Below are 16,072 nucleotides of genomic sequence, written 5' to 3' on the forward strand. Positions count from 1 at the left end.
GATGTCTCTGGGGATGGACTAGGTTCAGAGACCAACACAGATCTTTGCAGATGATCTGCCAAGACAAATTTTGTCTCCAGACCCTTATTCGTACTTTGAGGAGAGCAGCTCGCTAGATGTGGCGGAGCTTCATTTAAAAATGGAAGAGTGGACTTTGTAAGAGGGTAACCAATCCCATCCTGAAGATCCGAAACAAGGTTGACTACCATTCCCCAGGTACCAAAAAAGAATCACCTAAGCAAAAGAGTTTTCAGGGAGAGCTTAAACACATGTGAAAATGGAAGTTCCAGAATAACTGAGCCGTGGTCCGTACATAAACAGTGTGAAGAACAGAAGAATGGCAAGCAAGCTGTAAAACGAGAACATGGCTAGCGTCAGAGAGAAGGCAGAATGCAGCGTTTGCTCCACTCTAGTAGGGTGCTCATAAACACTAGCTAGCTGGCAGTAAGGGATTGTAGAAAGGAAGTACTTACTTAAGACTTAGACAGCTAGAGGATTTACCTCAGAATACTATGTAAAGAGATATTTGAAGTTTACTAAAACTCAAGGGTCCACAAACCGCAAAGCCACGGGCCGAGGGTATCCAGCACCTGTTTTGCAAATGAAGTTTTACTGGCACACAGCCGCAGCCAAGCCCGCTTGTGAAGATTAGTGTGCAGCTCCTCTTGTCTACAGCCTCAGTGTTCAGTGAGCAGTGAGAGAAGACATGGCCTACAAAGTGGGTGATGTCCCCTCTGTGGCCCTTTATAGGAAAGGTTTGCCGACTTCTGCTCTCTGCCCTGCAATCTAAGACCCCAGTAAAGGCTCCAGGCCCCGCGGAGAGATTCCACAGGTCACCAACAGATTCTCAGACACTCCACATGGATGGAGACAGCACAGCAATGGGATAGGATGCTCTGCTTCTGTACCGAAGCTCAGCGCCAGGTCTCCGGACATGTCATTCATTACAAGGCACACACACTGCTCCAGCACGTAATGGTCAGAGCAGGCATGGGACACTTAGTTCACCGAGGCCAAGGTGGCTACTCTTTTCCATTAACCAGGTTGGTTTAGCCATGCCTTTAACCCTTTTGGAAAAGTACTTCTATAAAACCTATGCTTGGGTTGTTGGCGTTTTGAGTTAGAGGTAACTTCCCATTTTACTGCATAGAAAGCTGAGGTCTGGTATGGCTGAGTCACTTCCCCAGAGATGCTCAGAGGTCCCATTAGGCCCAGTACCCACGTGACCTAGGTCAGTATGTTCTCTTAGATGGTATTAAAATTCCCTGTCCTTTGGCTTAAAATACACAGAAGATTTCGAAAGGAAAAAAAAAAAGGACAGAATTTTTCAAATTAATTTGTTTTAATTAATTTTCATACAATATATTTTGATCTTATCTTTCCACTCCCTCATCTCCTCCCAGAACCTTCTCAGTTCCCTATCCATTGAACATTATATTCTCTCTCTCTCTCTCTCTCTCTCTCTCTCTCTCTCTCTCTCTCTCTCTCTCTCTCTCTTCTCTCTCTCTCTCTCTTCTTCTCTCTCTCTCTCTCTCTCTCTCTCTCTCTCTCTCAAAACAGCAAAAACCTGCACAGAAACACAAAAACAAAAAATCAAAACAAGCAAGCAAAATACCAATAAGATAAAAAATACCAAAACAAAAGAAAAAGTCCATAAAAGGGGAGGGTATATGAGTGTTGGCCATTACTCCTGGGTGTGGGGACTTCTCTGGACTGTGGTTGATGTAACTAGGAACACTCCATTGCAGAAAACTGATTTTCTCTTAGCCAGCAGGTATCAACTTCAAACAGCTTCTTAGTTAGGGGTGGGGCTCCAAGACCACCTTCTCTTGTTAGTGCTGGGATCCCCTCTGACTTGAACCTATACAGGTCCTGGGCATCTGTGAGTTCATCTGTGCATTGGTCCTGTTGTGTCTGGAGGAGGCTGTTTCCTTGGTGACATCCATTACCCTGGCTCTTACAGTTTTTCCTTCTGCTCTTCTCCATAGACCCCTAAGCCTTGAAGGAAGGGGTTTGATGAAGACGTCCCATTTAGGTTGAGCAATCCCAAGTCTCTCACTCACTGTACAACTGAATGGATGGAATTCTTAGCATGTATTCTTTTTCCTGGTAGCTTCTCATCGTGTAATTTTAAATAGAACTATAAAACATCTGTGTACAGTCTTGACAACTCAAAGGAAAACAAAGGGATATATAGCAAAGTGTAAATCGCTTGCTGTTCCCAATGCTCCCATGGGGCCACAGTCTAGTTCCTAAAGACAATGTGAAGAATTGCCAACGAAAAAACTTAAGTACACATAATTCTTGGTTTTGGTTTTTGTTGTTGTTGTTGTTGTTTCTCGACACACAATTTCTCTGTGTAACAGCCCTGGCTGTTCTGGAACTAGCTCTTGTAGATCAGGCTGGTCTTGAACTCACAGAGATTGTCTATCTCTGCCTCCTGAGTATTGAATTAAGGGTGTGTGCACCACCACCACCAGGCAAGTACACATAATTTTTAAAAGGGCAAGCATACCATACCATACCATACCATACCACACCACACCACACCGTAATACACTGTCCTGCTCATTGTCTTAGTGAAGCAGCCATCCCTCAGTACCCACAGAGGATTGTTTCCAGGTTCCCTTTTCCAAATCTCCAGGTTCTCTAGTCCTTTCTATAAAATGGTATCGTTTCTGCATTCTATGAACACAGAGGAGTGACTGTCTGTTCTGAAGGTTGGACAATCTCCCTTGGAGAGCATGTCTTACCAATGCATATGGAAGCTATGTCCTTACTAATAGCCACAGAGGATACTGGAGAACTGATGGGAAAGCATTCATTCTGGGGACTGCCTGAATCCAACACCCAGCTGAGTCCCTTTCTAGTGGTGGTCCAGACATGCCTGTTAGCCTGTTTTATCAACTGTAATGCAGGTTCAAGAGCGGCTTTAAAGAGATGAGGTTTGGAGAAGCTAGCAGAGTTCAGCCCATATACTCTCTATGAATACTTCCCCACGTTTTTGTGTAAGTTTTTTGCCAATGTAAATGGACTGAGAGAACTTTTGATATATCATTTGTTCAAATAATTTTAGATATTAAAAACCAAATGACATAGCATTGCTAATAGGTTTTAAGATATATTGCTAACTGATGAAAGTAGAAAAAAAAACCAACTCTCCTCCATAATGTATTGGCTAAAAATTCTTTTCAAAGGGCATCCTTTGTCTTCTGCATCCAAGGGACTCATTGATATTGTAGTATTGATAGCTCTACTCACCCATCTTTTATAAACTCATTCATCCTTCATAGACTGTTCTGATGACAGACACTTCCCTATCCCTTGAAGATGTCAAGAAAGTAAAGAAACAAAGCAAACCATAACACGGTACTTTACTGAAAGGGGTGGTGGAAAACTACAACCTCTCTCAAAACGTTTCACTAAAAACCAAGAAAACAGAAGGACATACTGCTCTCTCACATTGAGGACATTTTCAGGACTGCACAGCTGTGTTTTCCCGTGTAAACAGTCTCTTGGCTCTGTACGGAATTTACAGTATACAACAACAAAAGTAACATCAAATTCACATTACCCAGAACCTGGATTTTATCTTGTATTTTGCCTTAAACTGAGGAAAAGTTTGTTTACTAAGAAACAAAAAGACAAGCAGCAACAACTATGAGGAAGAATATTCATCTATAATTTTACTTAAAGCCACAATTGCTTCCCATCCATGTAAATTTATGGATGACAGGTTGTTCAGTGATGAGCATGGTGATATTTTATATTTATGTCCCTTCTGAGGTGCATTATTACCCAAAAGCCTTGTTCTAAGAAAGAAGTTATATGTATGCTCCACCACGTCTGTAAAATGAAAAACTAAGTACCAATCAGACAGCCCAAGATACACACAGCTGGTAATATAACCAGGTCAACCCTTACCTTTTGGGTGGTTATTTATGCTACAGGTTGCTGTTTTAGAAAGACCAGCTTAAAGCTGGAGAGATGGCTTGGTGGTTAAGAGGACCAACTGCTCTTTCAGAGAACCTGAGCTCAATTCCCAGCATCTACAAGGTAGCACATGACTATCTGTAACTCCAGTGCCAGAGGATCCGACACCCCCACACAGACATATATACAGGCAAAATGCCAGTGTACATAAATAAATTAAAAAAGAATGCTTTCCAAGAGAGCTACAGCAAAAGGGAAGGAAAGGGAAGAAGAGGGGAAAGGAAGAGCAAGGAGTAGAGGGTAAGGGACAGAAAGGGAGAAGAAAGGATGAAAGGAAGGAAGGAGAGAGGAGTGAAGAGAAGAGAGGAAGAAGAGGAGGAGGAGGGGAGAGAGAGAGAGAGAGAGAGAGAGAGAGAGAGAGAGAGAGAGAGAGAGAGAGAGAGAGAGAGAGAGAGAGAGAAGCTTCAAAGAACAACGAAGAACAGTGTCAAAATATCATGGGGTAAAGGCCAGCCACAGTGGCACATGCCTTTAATCCCAGCACATACATATAGTGGTAACATCTGTAAGAATGAACAGAACTAGAAGCAACTATCTATTAAGGAGATGGAACGTGGAAGACATGTCATATTCTTGCTCAGTCTATGGATGGTCTACAACATCATGAGCAGGAATTCCAGACATGGCAAAATGTCTTTTCTCCAGGAATACTGTACTATTGTCCTGCCTGTGGGGTATCCTTTCCAAAGCCTTTAGCTAGATGGCCTGGGAGGTAGTTTACTCTGTCAGGTAAGAAAATCATCTTTGTACTCATCGAAAGATGTTTCTGGACTGGGCATGGTGGTGCCACCTGCAATCCCAGTACTGGGAAGGCTGCAGTAGGATATGCTGGTGATGAGTGCCAGGCTATTCTGGTCTATAAACTGAATCCCTGTTTCAAAATCTTTTCTTTCCTTCTTGGAAATTGATATAATTTTACGCATCAAAAAAAATGAAAGCATGGTATCATCCCATATCTTCAAGGCTAAATATTTACATATTATAAAACCAGTAACACAAAAAACAATGGAGATAAAAGGACTGACTAGAAGGAGCTATTGCCAAATGCTTATCGTATTTGTGGCGTGTGCTTATTGTAGGCATACAAGCGGACGAGAAAGGCTTTATTCCTTGCTATAGATGAGAGAGTGAAGCAGCGTGGGGAGGAGAAAACAAGTAAAACAAACAAAAAGAAATCTTGAGATAATCATAAACACTAGAAGACCAGTCTGGTGACCAGTCATGTGACCAATACTTCAACTGATGGTCAGAAGGCTAAACTCTTGGGAGGTAACATTGAAGAACAAACAATTGAATACCACAAAGTTACTGAGAGAGATGCAGGCAACAGCTCCAAACAGACAGAGAGGCTAACAGAGAAGCCTGGATGGAAGAGTAGGGTTGGTAAATTCAGGGATTTTCAGATGTTCAGTACGGTGGAGCATGATGAGCAGGAGGAAGACCGGAGCGCAAGATGTCCACGTGAGGTGTCAAGATTTTTTTTTTCCTAAATTCAACAGGAAGTACTTTAAAATAGAGACCGAAGTAACTTACTTTATATTTGTAAAACACCATTCGTGAATAAGTATAAAGATAACTTTACAACTATATATATGTTTTATATTATATATAGTGATGTGTATTATGGGAATCAGAAAAAGTAAAGTAATCAATCATACAGATAATTTACGGCACTCAGAGTGAAGATCAGGGGGTGACATGACCTTGGGAGTCAGGAGTCTTAAGTTCTAGCAGGCAGATCCCATACTTACCAACTCTAAGTAACTGGGAAGGTACTCAGCAAGGGTTAGTTTCCCCCTTAATAAAACAGGGGTGAGAAAGCCCTCGCCTCCATCTAGGATTGCACTGAGCTTCCAGACAATGCTCACCGTGAGGCTGTGATAAATGCAAATTGCCTGCTTCTTTATTTAGTAGCTGAGCATTTCCCGCTGTAGCAGGTGAGTCCAAGTTGCTTCATTTCCATTTCCCATTAGCCAGCCGCCAAAGCCTAAAATGACATTTAGCTAGTTTCTCTTATCGGCCACCTTTGGATAAAGATCTCAGAGAAATAAGTCCTATTGACTAATAACTACTCGCTGTCTGGCAGTGTGTGACTGTGGAGAAAACCATAAGTAAGAAAACTACTATCTTAGACGAATTTCAATTGTTAAAATAATTAACATCACTAAAGGTAAGTAAAAAAGAAGGTGCCTCTTCAGATACAACTTAAACGGTGCACCCTAAGCTCACGTTCTAAACTCAGCACACTGTGCTAGATAGTTTTATGTCAGCTTGACACGAGCTACAAAGCACTCTAAGACGAGGGAACCTCTATTGAGAGAAATGCCGCCATGGGATCAGACTGTAAGCAAGTTTGCAGGGCGTTTTCTTAACTAGTGACTAATAAGGGCGAACCCAACCCATTGTGGGCGATGCCATCCCTGGGCTGGTGGTCCTGTATGCTATAAAAAAAAAAGCAGACTGAGCAAGGCAAGAGGAGCAAGCCAATACACAGCAGCACCCCTCCATGGCCTCTGCATCAGCGACTACCTCCAGGTACCTGCCCTGACTGCCTTTGATGATGAACTGTGATATGTAAATAAAATGAAATAAACCTTTTCCTCCCCAAATTTCTTTAGGTTGTGGTATTTCATCATAGCAATATAAACCCAAGAGAAGACATACATTGTGACCCATATCTCAAAAAAAAAAAAAAACAAAAAAACCATTCCACTGCTTCTTCACAGACTCAACAAGTGTCTGTGGATCACATATGATATTGGCTCTGAAGCCAGGGGTGGAACCCAAAGGAAAGCAGGGAAGACCAGGTCTCTATGTCGAAATGCATGCTCACTAGTGGATTTAAGAGCCACAGGAATTAAAGGACTGTGCACATGTATGGTTCGCTGTCACACCACCTACGCACGGCCACCATGTGTTAAAGACACACGCAGCATGTAATCCAGTAAACATGACTCTTAAAGAGTAATGCACTATTGAATTCCTTAGAAAAGTATTGAGCCAGGAATGATACCGGTGTTCTGACTAAAGCACAGACTGCATTCAACAACCTTCTGGCTCTCCATGTGCAGAATGTGGTGGCCTCTCAGACATTTCTTAAGCGTTGCTTTGTATTTATAAATAAGTATTTATATCTACAACAATAACAACAAAAACCAAATGAACCAAAACCTGTCTCTAATCTTTGGACTTGCAGGAAGAAGTTCTGCTGTTTCTCAGAGGTTATACAAGAGCTCTGGAAAGGGGCACAGAACCATGTAATTATAAAGATTCTGTCCAGACATGGTGAACTAGACCACCAGACAGACTGCTTCCGGACTGTAGCAGGAACGTGGACAGTCAGGTGTAAAGGAGGAAGCATTTCAGGCATACTGAACTTACTCTACACATCATTCACTTCAGAGATCCGGGCTCCGTAATTATCCTAAAGTGTGGGAGAGAGCCGCTATGGACCTCAAACACCGGGATGGGAAGTTCATGCTTCATCTTACGGGAAATTGCTTTGTGCTTTCCAACAATACCTTACATCATCGTCTCATTAGCTCGGTTTGCACAGCTGCAATTGGGAGCAGCGATGACAAAATGACCCATTTTTGTGTCCCCTTTCATTTGGCTCAAGAGTGTTCCTCTACGTGGTTTCCTTGATGGTTTTCTGGATTTGACTGTGAGCCCTGAATGAAGGTATGGGCGTTTTCATTTAATCGAACATGGCATCTGGTTTCAAACCTAAGCAAGTGATCAATGCGATCTTGACCATAAACCCGTTACAGATGTCATTTAAAGTTTTCCTCTTAGAGTTGTCTTGGCAGAACCAGGAACATTAACAAACTCTTAAGAGTGTGTGTGGGGGGGGAGGGGAATTACTAAAAGAAAAGGGAAAGCAAAACCTGAACCAAGGAGGACTCCATGCTAGTAAAATACTGCTGGAATACAAATTGTCATCGCTACCTTCTACCGAATGTTTGGAGGGTGCTGTCTTTTGTCCAGAACAGGTAACAGGTAGGCCACACGCACACCACGTGTCTTGAGCACACCAAGAACATCACAGAAGCTTCCAAAGAAGGTCTCTGCTGCCTTGAAACCAGGAGGCTGATCCCAGGCCCATGAAGCTGAGCTGACCAACGCTGCTATTCTGACAGAACTCCGTGTTAGAGTCTGTCCACCAACCCTCCACTTGTCTTCCTTCTTTCCCAGACAGATTAAGCCACACTCTCCTTTCCCATTTACTGTAGGAATGTAACGGACTTTTGGCCAATGGAGCTTGAGTAGGAGTAATGTGGCCCACCTAAACCTAGTCCTAAAACACTCACAAGCAACTCTTGGTTCTCTTTCCCCACTCCCCACGAGTTCTAGCTGACTTCACCTCTAGCCTTCCCTAATGCCAAACTCACACTGCACAAATGCAATCACGTTTCTGTCACTACTGTGATGTAGTGTTAATTAGTTATATGCCAACCTCACATTGACTCTCACTGGGAGGACCTCATCCGGTGAAAAGGAAACCAATATGGCAAATCTTACCTAAGAAAACCTTGTCCTCAAACATGAAACCAAGCACCTGGTTACATACGTCCCTGAATCTTTATGTCTCATGATCTACCATCACCGAGAGGAGTGGAAAGCACCTATCTACAGCTCTGAGGGTCCGCTGATTGAATTTTCAAGCTCTCTTGCCAAGCCTCTCTTGAGCAGCCATTCCTGCTGCCTGGAAATTATGGACTCTGGGGTTAGAAGGGACCAAATCAAATGACCTAGACATGGAAAGTCACTCATCAAGGTCAAGGCACATGTCTGAGGTGACAGCTCCCACTGATAGATTCTTCTTAAATCCAGACAGGATCCTTTCCTATCATCCTCCATTTAAAAAATTTTTTATTAATTCTTTGAGAATTTCTTGCAAGTATCATGATTGTATTAACACAACCCCACTCCACATCCTAACTCTTCTCAGGTCCACCCCTGCCTTCCTGGCCCTCCCACCTTTATGTTTTCCTTTAATTTTCTAAATAACCCACCCACTCCAATTTATACTGCTCATATATTCATAGGTATGGGACCATCCCCTGGAGCACAGTTAACCTACTAGGGCCACACCCTTAAGGTCAACTGACAGCTGAAGCCATGAGCTGCCAACAGCTGCTCAGCTAGGGTGGAGTCCCATGAGCCCCTCCCCACTTCATACCAGAATGTTGGCTGGCTTGGTCTTGCATAGGCAACTACAATTGCTGTGAGTTCCTGAGTGTGACGGTCCTGTCTGCGCACATATTCTCTTACTCCAGTCTGCCATGACTTCTGGTTCTTACACTCTTTCTGCCCTCTCTTCCACAAAGGCCTTGGGCGAAGAGATGGTGGTCGAGATGTCTCATTTACAGCACTCTACATACAATTTTTTTGCACCCCCACAAATAATCGCCAGCCCCCACACTAATAAGTCCACGACACCGGTGCTTCTAAAACCCCAGCCTTAGATCAGATCATCCCCTCTTCCAGATGACATCCAGGTTTTCTAGTGTCACAGGATACCTACCCTCTGAGCTACATTTCTGTCAACTTGACAAAAATTTGAGTCACCTAAGAAGAAACCTCAATGGAGGAATAGCCTCCATTAGATGGGCCTGTCCGCATGTCAGCAGGGCACTTTCTCGATTAATGATTAATAACCAATGAGGAAGACACAGCTCACTATGGGCGGTACCATCCCCCTGGGAAGGGGAGTTGTATAAAACTGCAAGCTCAGCATGCCACGAGGAGTAAGCCAGCCAGCAGTCTCATGGTCTCTGCTCTTCATGGTCTTCAATGGTCTCTGCTCTGAATTTTTTCCTCTGGTTTCTTACTTGAATTCCTGTCTCACGTTCCCTCAACAATGGACCACAAGATATAAGTCAAATGAACCCTTACATGCTGGTTACTTTCGTTCAGTGTTTTTTCACAAACTAATATGCCAGCCAATGCCTTCCCCTGGTATTCAAACTAATACACCCTCCAAATGCCTCCACCTAGTATTCAAACCCTCAACCTCAAACTGCCTTTCCCACCAAGACTTCTACTAAAGTTCTCTTCTGCTTTCATTAGCTACCAATTTGAGATGGCACACATGGTTAATGAACTGCGAAAATGGCAACACGGGAACAGAATTTAGTGTTGCTAAATAGGGTGGGTATAAAGTTACATTGACACAGGCAGTGATACATGTAATCACCATTGCGCTATGTAGTAATTATGTATTAATGACTGCAATTAGTGTTTCTTTCACAAAGCTAAAAAACTTAGTTCTTGCTATGTTCACTGTCAGTAGGGTGGAGAGGAACCTTAGATAACGAAAACGCAATGATCCAACTCAAAAGGCTTCCTGTGCAGCCCAAGGTGGGTAAGCGGCCATCTCTAGCCCCCCCCCCCCCCCCACGGCAGGCTCCTTCAATAAGAAGTCCTCAGAATCAAAAACCCATAAGATCCTAAGAGTAATAGAAATGACCAGGAACAAACACCTGCATTCACATCCCAACTATAAGTCACAATTAAAGTTATTTAAGTAGTCAACATCCAGGAGCCTCCATCTCTCCCTCTGAAACTGGGGGCAAAAACACCAGCTAGTAAGAAAGCGAGAGGAGTGTGGAAGGAACAGTCAACTTGGCACAGGCCAGGTGTGTATATATAGTACACACCTCATAGTGCACACAGCGTTATCATTTCCTCCACGCCAGTTTCCACCCTGCCTCCCACAGCTGGAAGTCTGACGTGTCAATCACTGGTTCCGCTCTCCTCCTAAGCATCCAGTATTAGGCGGAGGGAGATAACGGAGGGAACAAGTGAGCTCATGAGTTCTCTACATGGGCGTCATCCCCTGGAGAGGGCAGAAGGCGACAGAAAAGCTGAGGACGGGAGGAAGGAAGGGAGGATGCCCACACGGGAAGGCAGTGAGGGCTCTAAGGACAAACACATCGAGGTTGGGACTCCATCCTAGGCACTGGTCCTGCTTTCTGTCAAAGGCTAGCTGAGAGTTAACTCTTCAAGGCTTCCTGGCTCCACCTCACTTGATGTTCTGAAGAGACGGGGAGGTGGGGGAGTCAACGGATGCAGAGGATCTTGCTATCTCAAAAGGGGAGATCCTGCTGTGATGGGACCCGTTAGGACTGTGTGCTTCCTGTTACTGGGAGATCCTGCTGTAGTGAGACCAATTAGAACCGTGTGCTTCCTGTTCGGTCTGCACATCATCCTCACACGCACCCCCACTAAGCCCGGGCACACTCATGGGCCTGGGTTCTACAGCAGGGCTGCCACAGACTCAGATGGTGTGGGGGCCACAGGCAAACAAGAGCGCACGTCATTCTTTGGGGAGGTAACCCATGTTTTAAACGACGAACAAAGAAGGGAACTTAAGAACTGGGAAGTACATAGTAGGAATTTGCACTGTGGGTGAACAGAATGAGACAGGTGGAGGGAGCCTGTTTACAGCTCCTGTAGCTGGGGGGGGGGGCACAAAATTACAGTTACACATATTCATGTTAGAGAACAGGAAAAAAGTTATCAAAGTCTCCATCACAGGGTTCATGTCCCAAATCACTGTTCTTCTATGTAGGAATGACCCTGGCTACAGTTGCTCACCATGTGCTGCTGGAACCTCTGCAACAAGCTGCTCAATCCCTCTCACAAACGGCTCTGATCCTGATCTCACACCCCACTCCGCCCCACCAAGCACATGCGCTGGCCCTAGCCCACCCTTCCTGTGACTAAGTACTTTCATAGACCTGCAGTTTTCTGTCTTTAGACAGCCCCACCTACCAAGTCCTTTACGGTCTAATAAACTCCTACCCCTCCTTTACAATACATCTTAAATGCTGCCTCTTTATTGAAGCATTCCCTAGGAAGAGATTGTTGTCCTCCATTACCAGGTTCCAAAGCTCTTTGGCTTCCCTACTTATCCCAAATCACAGAAAATCTAGTTGATTAGGAAGAGTCCAGCCTCTCTGCAATCTTAGCTAGGGTAGAGGCCAGTCCCAGGCAGGGCCTTAGTGCTTGTTTGTTGACTGAATTGATAGGAAATTAATAACTATCAAGTCTTTAAAAAGCTTTAAACATCAATTTGGAAACTACAACAGACCACAGATCCACTCATAACGTTGCAACTTTTGTGGATCATAGCTAAATCATTCTCTGAGGTCCACATTTAAAACTGCTTCCAGGCAACCAGATAGCAGCAGGGTCATCTGATAGGCTCGCAGGCCACTCTCCGCAGCTCTCACCTCATGGAGTGGCTGCTGATCTGTGGGAGCAGGATAGAAAGAGGGGTGTTGTCTTGATTACTCCAAAGGACAGTTGGAAGCTGGCTGCCCCCAAAGGAGGCAGCAGAGTCCCTTTGTGATATGTCATGGGGTACACTAATGGGGTAAGGGCGAGTGGGAAGACACCAGTGACAACTCTCCTCGCATAGCACCTGCCATTCTACCTTAGGGGCTCTGCAACCAAAGTGCAGGGTCTCTGCTCCTGAGGCCAGGTAGGGGAGGGCCAGATGTGGGCATCAGACATGTTGGGTCCTCATCACCTGTGCCAGGTAGGCAACAGCACACAAGTCTGAGAGGTCACACTTATTTAAACAAGAACCTCTCTTATAATATATATATATATATGTATATACAGAGAGATTTTATATCTATATATAGATATTATATATATTTATATATATAATCAATCGAGAATATAATGTCATCAATGAAGTTCTAAAATACAAATAATACATTAGAATGTCATACCAGTAAGGACAGAACATAAAAAAAAAGCCAGAAGTACATCTAGATGATATTTTGGACTTTTTGAAATAAAATAAATTTAAATATGTGTGTATGTTATTAATGAAGTATTATTCACCTACAGCTTGACCATTAGAAATCTAAACTCCAATAGCTATTGTGATTATTATAGCCATCCCTACAAGTAACTTTAATCTCCTTTCCCCTAAAAGAAACTCCAAGCCCATTTGCATTCTTTCCTCTCTTACACACCCACAACGCCTTGCCTTAGGAAACTGCTAATCCACTCTCTGCGTAGAGATTTACCTATTCTGGATATTTCATCCAAATGGCCTCAGAGGATGTGGTCTTTGTGACTAACGTCCTCCACTCAGGTCATCCACACTGGGGCATACATCAGTACTTCATTCCTCCTTACAATGAAACCAAAGGGCACTATATAGAGAGAACACTCGTCATTTGATGGGCATTTGGGGGTTCCCACCAGTTGGCTATTACGAATAATGTGACTGGGAGCATCTGTGTATGAGTTTTCAGATCTGCCTTTCATGCCCCTTGGGCATGTCCTCAGAACTGTAACTGCTAGGTCAGAAGAATTCTAGGTACTAAGGATCTAAGGACATCAAGCATCTTTTCATGTACTTTTTGCCCGTGTTTATAGCTATTTTGGATATTTTAGAGAAATATCTATTTACATCTTTTGTCCATTTTCACATTTGGTTGTTCATCCTTTTTGTCATTAAATAGCAAGCATTCTTTACAGATTCTAGAGAAAGGTCCCTTATCCTTTCATGTATTTTCCCACTGTGTAGGTAGGTGCACATGGTACCATTTGAAGAACAAGATGCCTACTTGTCAGCAACTGTGACCCATTTTAATCCCGGCGGTAAGCAGGACGAGGCAGGAGAATCGTGTGTTCAAGGTCAGACTTGACTACATGGTATGTTTAAGGCCATGGAAAGGCTATATCTCAAAATGACAACAAGAAAAACCAGTCTTGGCAGAATCCTATTTATCTTGTTTTATGACTGTAAGTATGATGTTATGTGTAAAAACCATTGCCTAACCCAGGTAAATCCTGTTTTCTGTGATCTTTATTGTTTGGTTAGGTCTTAAATTTAGCTCTAGCATCTATTATAGATTATGATAGATCAGACTTAATATACATCTGCTGGCCTGTTATATTATTATATATATTATATATATAATACTGTTATATTAGTATATTGTATTAGTTATAAATACACTAACCTCGGAATAATCTTCCCTCTCTGCATGCTTCCTTCAAATGCCTATTACATGCCTGCCCTGTACAAGAACCATTGGGCAAACAAAGATGGGTGAGGTGAGTTTTGCTGTAATTTAGATTGAAAATGTCCCCCAAAGGCCTGTGTGTTATATGCTTAGTTCCCAGTGTGGCACTGTTGGATTCTGGTGAAGACTTTTAGTCTTTTTAAGAGGAGTGTTACAGAGAGACTGGTGGTCATTGCAGGTGTGCCCGGAGAGAGACACTGCCTCCCTCTTCCACTTCTCCCCTGCCTGGGGATGAACAGGTTCCTTTCACCTTGTACTCTTGCCATGACGTCCTTATTTCAATTGGCTTTTGAACCTTAACATAGGCTCAAAAGCAAGAGGCAATCAACCATGGATAGAAACCCCTTAAACTGCAAGCAGAAACCTTTATTAATTTTAAAGATTCCTGTCTTGGATGCTTTGTTTACAGTAAGAGAGGGCTAACTATCGCTGTCATTGCTTCACAGAACATAGAATCAAGCTAAAAAGAAAACTACAATTATCATGAGTACTGTCATGTGTAAGACCAACTACTAAATCTTGGCACAACCCAAATACCTTTCAAATAAAAAAAACACGGAAAAGAGCATTTCAAACGGTAGGTGGCCATAGCCACGTGCATACAAAGCACTGGACGCAGGGCACAGCACAGTGTCAGCTCGTGGAGGGCCAGGTGCCCAGTGTGGCTGAGCGTTTAGGACTCAGAGGGATGAAACTGGCCAGGAAGGAGAGCTTGCCAGGAACTGGAATGAAGTGCAGATAATTGTGGAATGGGGAAGCACAGAGCCAACAGCAGGAACAATAGCTCAAACTCTGGGACCAGTGCACAGGCCAGCACGGTTACACACCATGGAAACGGAGCACCCAGCCATCGGGGACACCGGGTACCTGTCAATGGAACCCCCTCATGTCCTGAGGGGAGCACCAGGACCCATGAATTCATGTCTCACTTTCCACCTGCGATGAGGTAAGCAAGTTTCCTCCGCCATAAAATTAGCCTTCCAGAACAATCCACAGCAGCCTAAGGGCAGGCGGGCACTGGAGCTAACCACACCCAGCAGCCTCAATTTTCCATCTCCTTCCCTCTTTGTTTGCTCTAATAAAAAGAAGGAAGTCGACTTTCGCAGTTCACTTTAAAAAGAAACCATTCATAAGGCAGGCCCTCTGTAGGCTATTTAGGAAAGGGCCCTCTCCTGTAGGTAACCAAAGAAAACACTGAGCAAGAATGGTGGACACAGGATTTTACACACTTCATCATGGGAAGTCAGCCCACCCAGCTTGACAGCCCAGGAGAGGCAATCAAAAAATGAATTATTAAGGAACTTCAATTACGGAGCTACTAAATCCTCTTAAATCTTAAATACTGGAAAGCCTAATCCAGTATGGAACCTCACCAGGTGGGCAAAGGGGCAGAGCTGTTTCCCTCTGCCACACAGCACTCCATAGTTAAGCCTGCAGGTCCCTGACAGTCTTTAAGGCAACTGGTCATTCTCATCCATGTATACAAAATGTCTTCAGGAAGCAAGAGACTAATTAAGCCATTTTAAGTTGATAGAAGTCTCAATGTTTATCGAGGCACAGGCTGATGAGGTGGAAGAAACCACCACATACTGGGTGGGGAAACAGTTATTGAATGATAATTACCTTGAAATAAATTTCAAACACATTGACAAGAATTACCAGAACCAGCTCCAAGATCTAAGATCTGTGTTGTTCAAAAGTCTGAATGAAGAGAAAAGAAACCGTGACAAGGATGACATCACTTGAAATGGGGAAAATATTACAAAGATGGATGGGGGGGGCATGTTGCTAGTACAGGATGCTGGAATGCTCACAGGAGCTCCCCAGGAAGCCTCTGTAAGTGATGACAGCTGACAGGAACAACTCTGCCAACAGGCTATTGACGTGTGGAGGACCAGAGGGCCGTTCTGCCCATCATGAGAGCCCTGCACACTGGCCTGGCATGATGTCCATATGTGTGCCTTGTTCTTGACAGAAAGCTGCTGGGAATACCCAGTCTTTGCCTTGGTCCCCACCTAAGC

At 43.8% G+C, this 16,072-nt stretch overlaps 1 protein-coding gene across 19 annotated transcripts in view; it reads right to left on the bottom strand.

The window, feature by feature from the left end:
* Limch1 (LIM and calponin homology domains 1) overlaps positions 1-16,072 on the bottom strand; it is a 303,949-nt gene that overhangs the window by 158,934 nt on the left and 128,943 nt on the right. The window lies entirely within an intron of this gene.

Source organism: Microtus pennsylvanicus, chromosome 12 (genome assembly GCF_037038515.1).
Source record: "Microtus pennsylvanicus isolate mMicPen1 chromosome 12, mMicPen1.hap1, whole genome shotgun sequence".
Taxonomy (NCBI): domain Eukaryota; kingdom Metazoa; phylum Chordata; class Mammalia; order Rodentia; family Cricetidae; genus Microtus; species Microtus pennsylvanicus.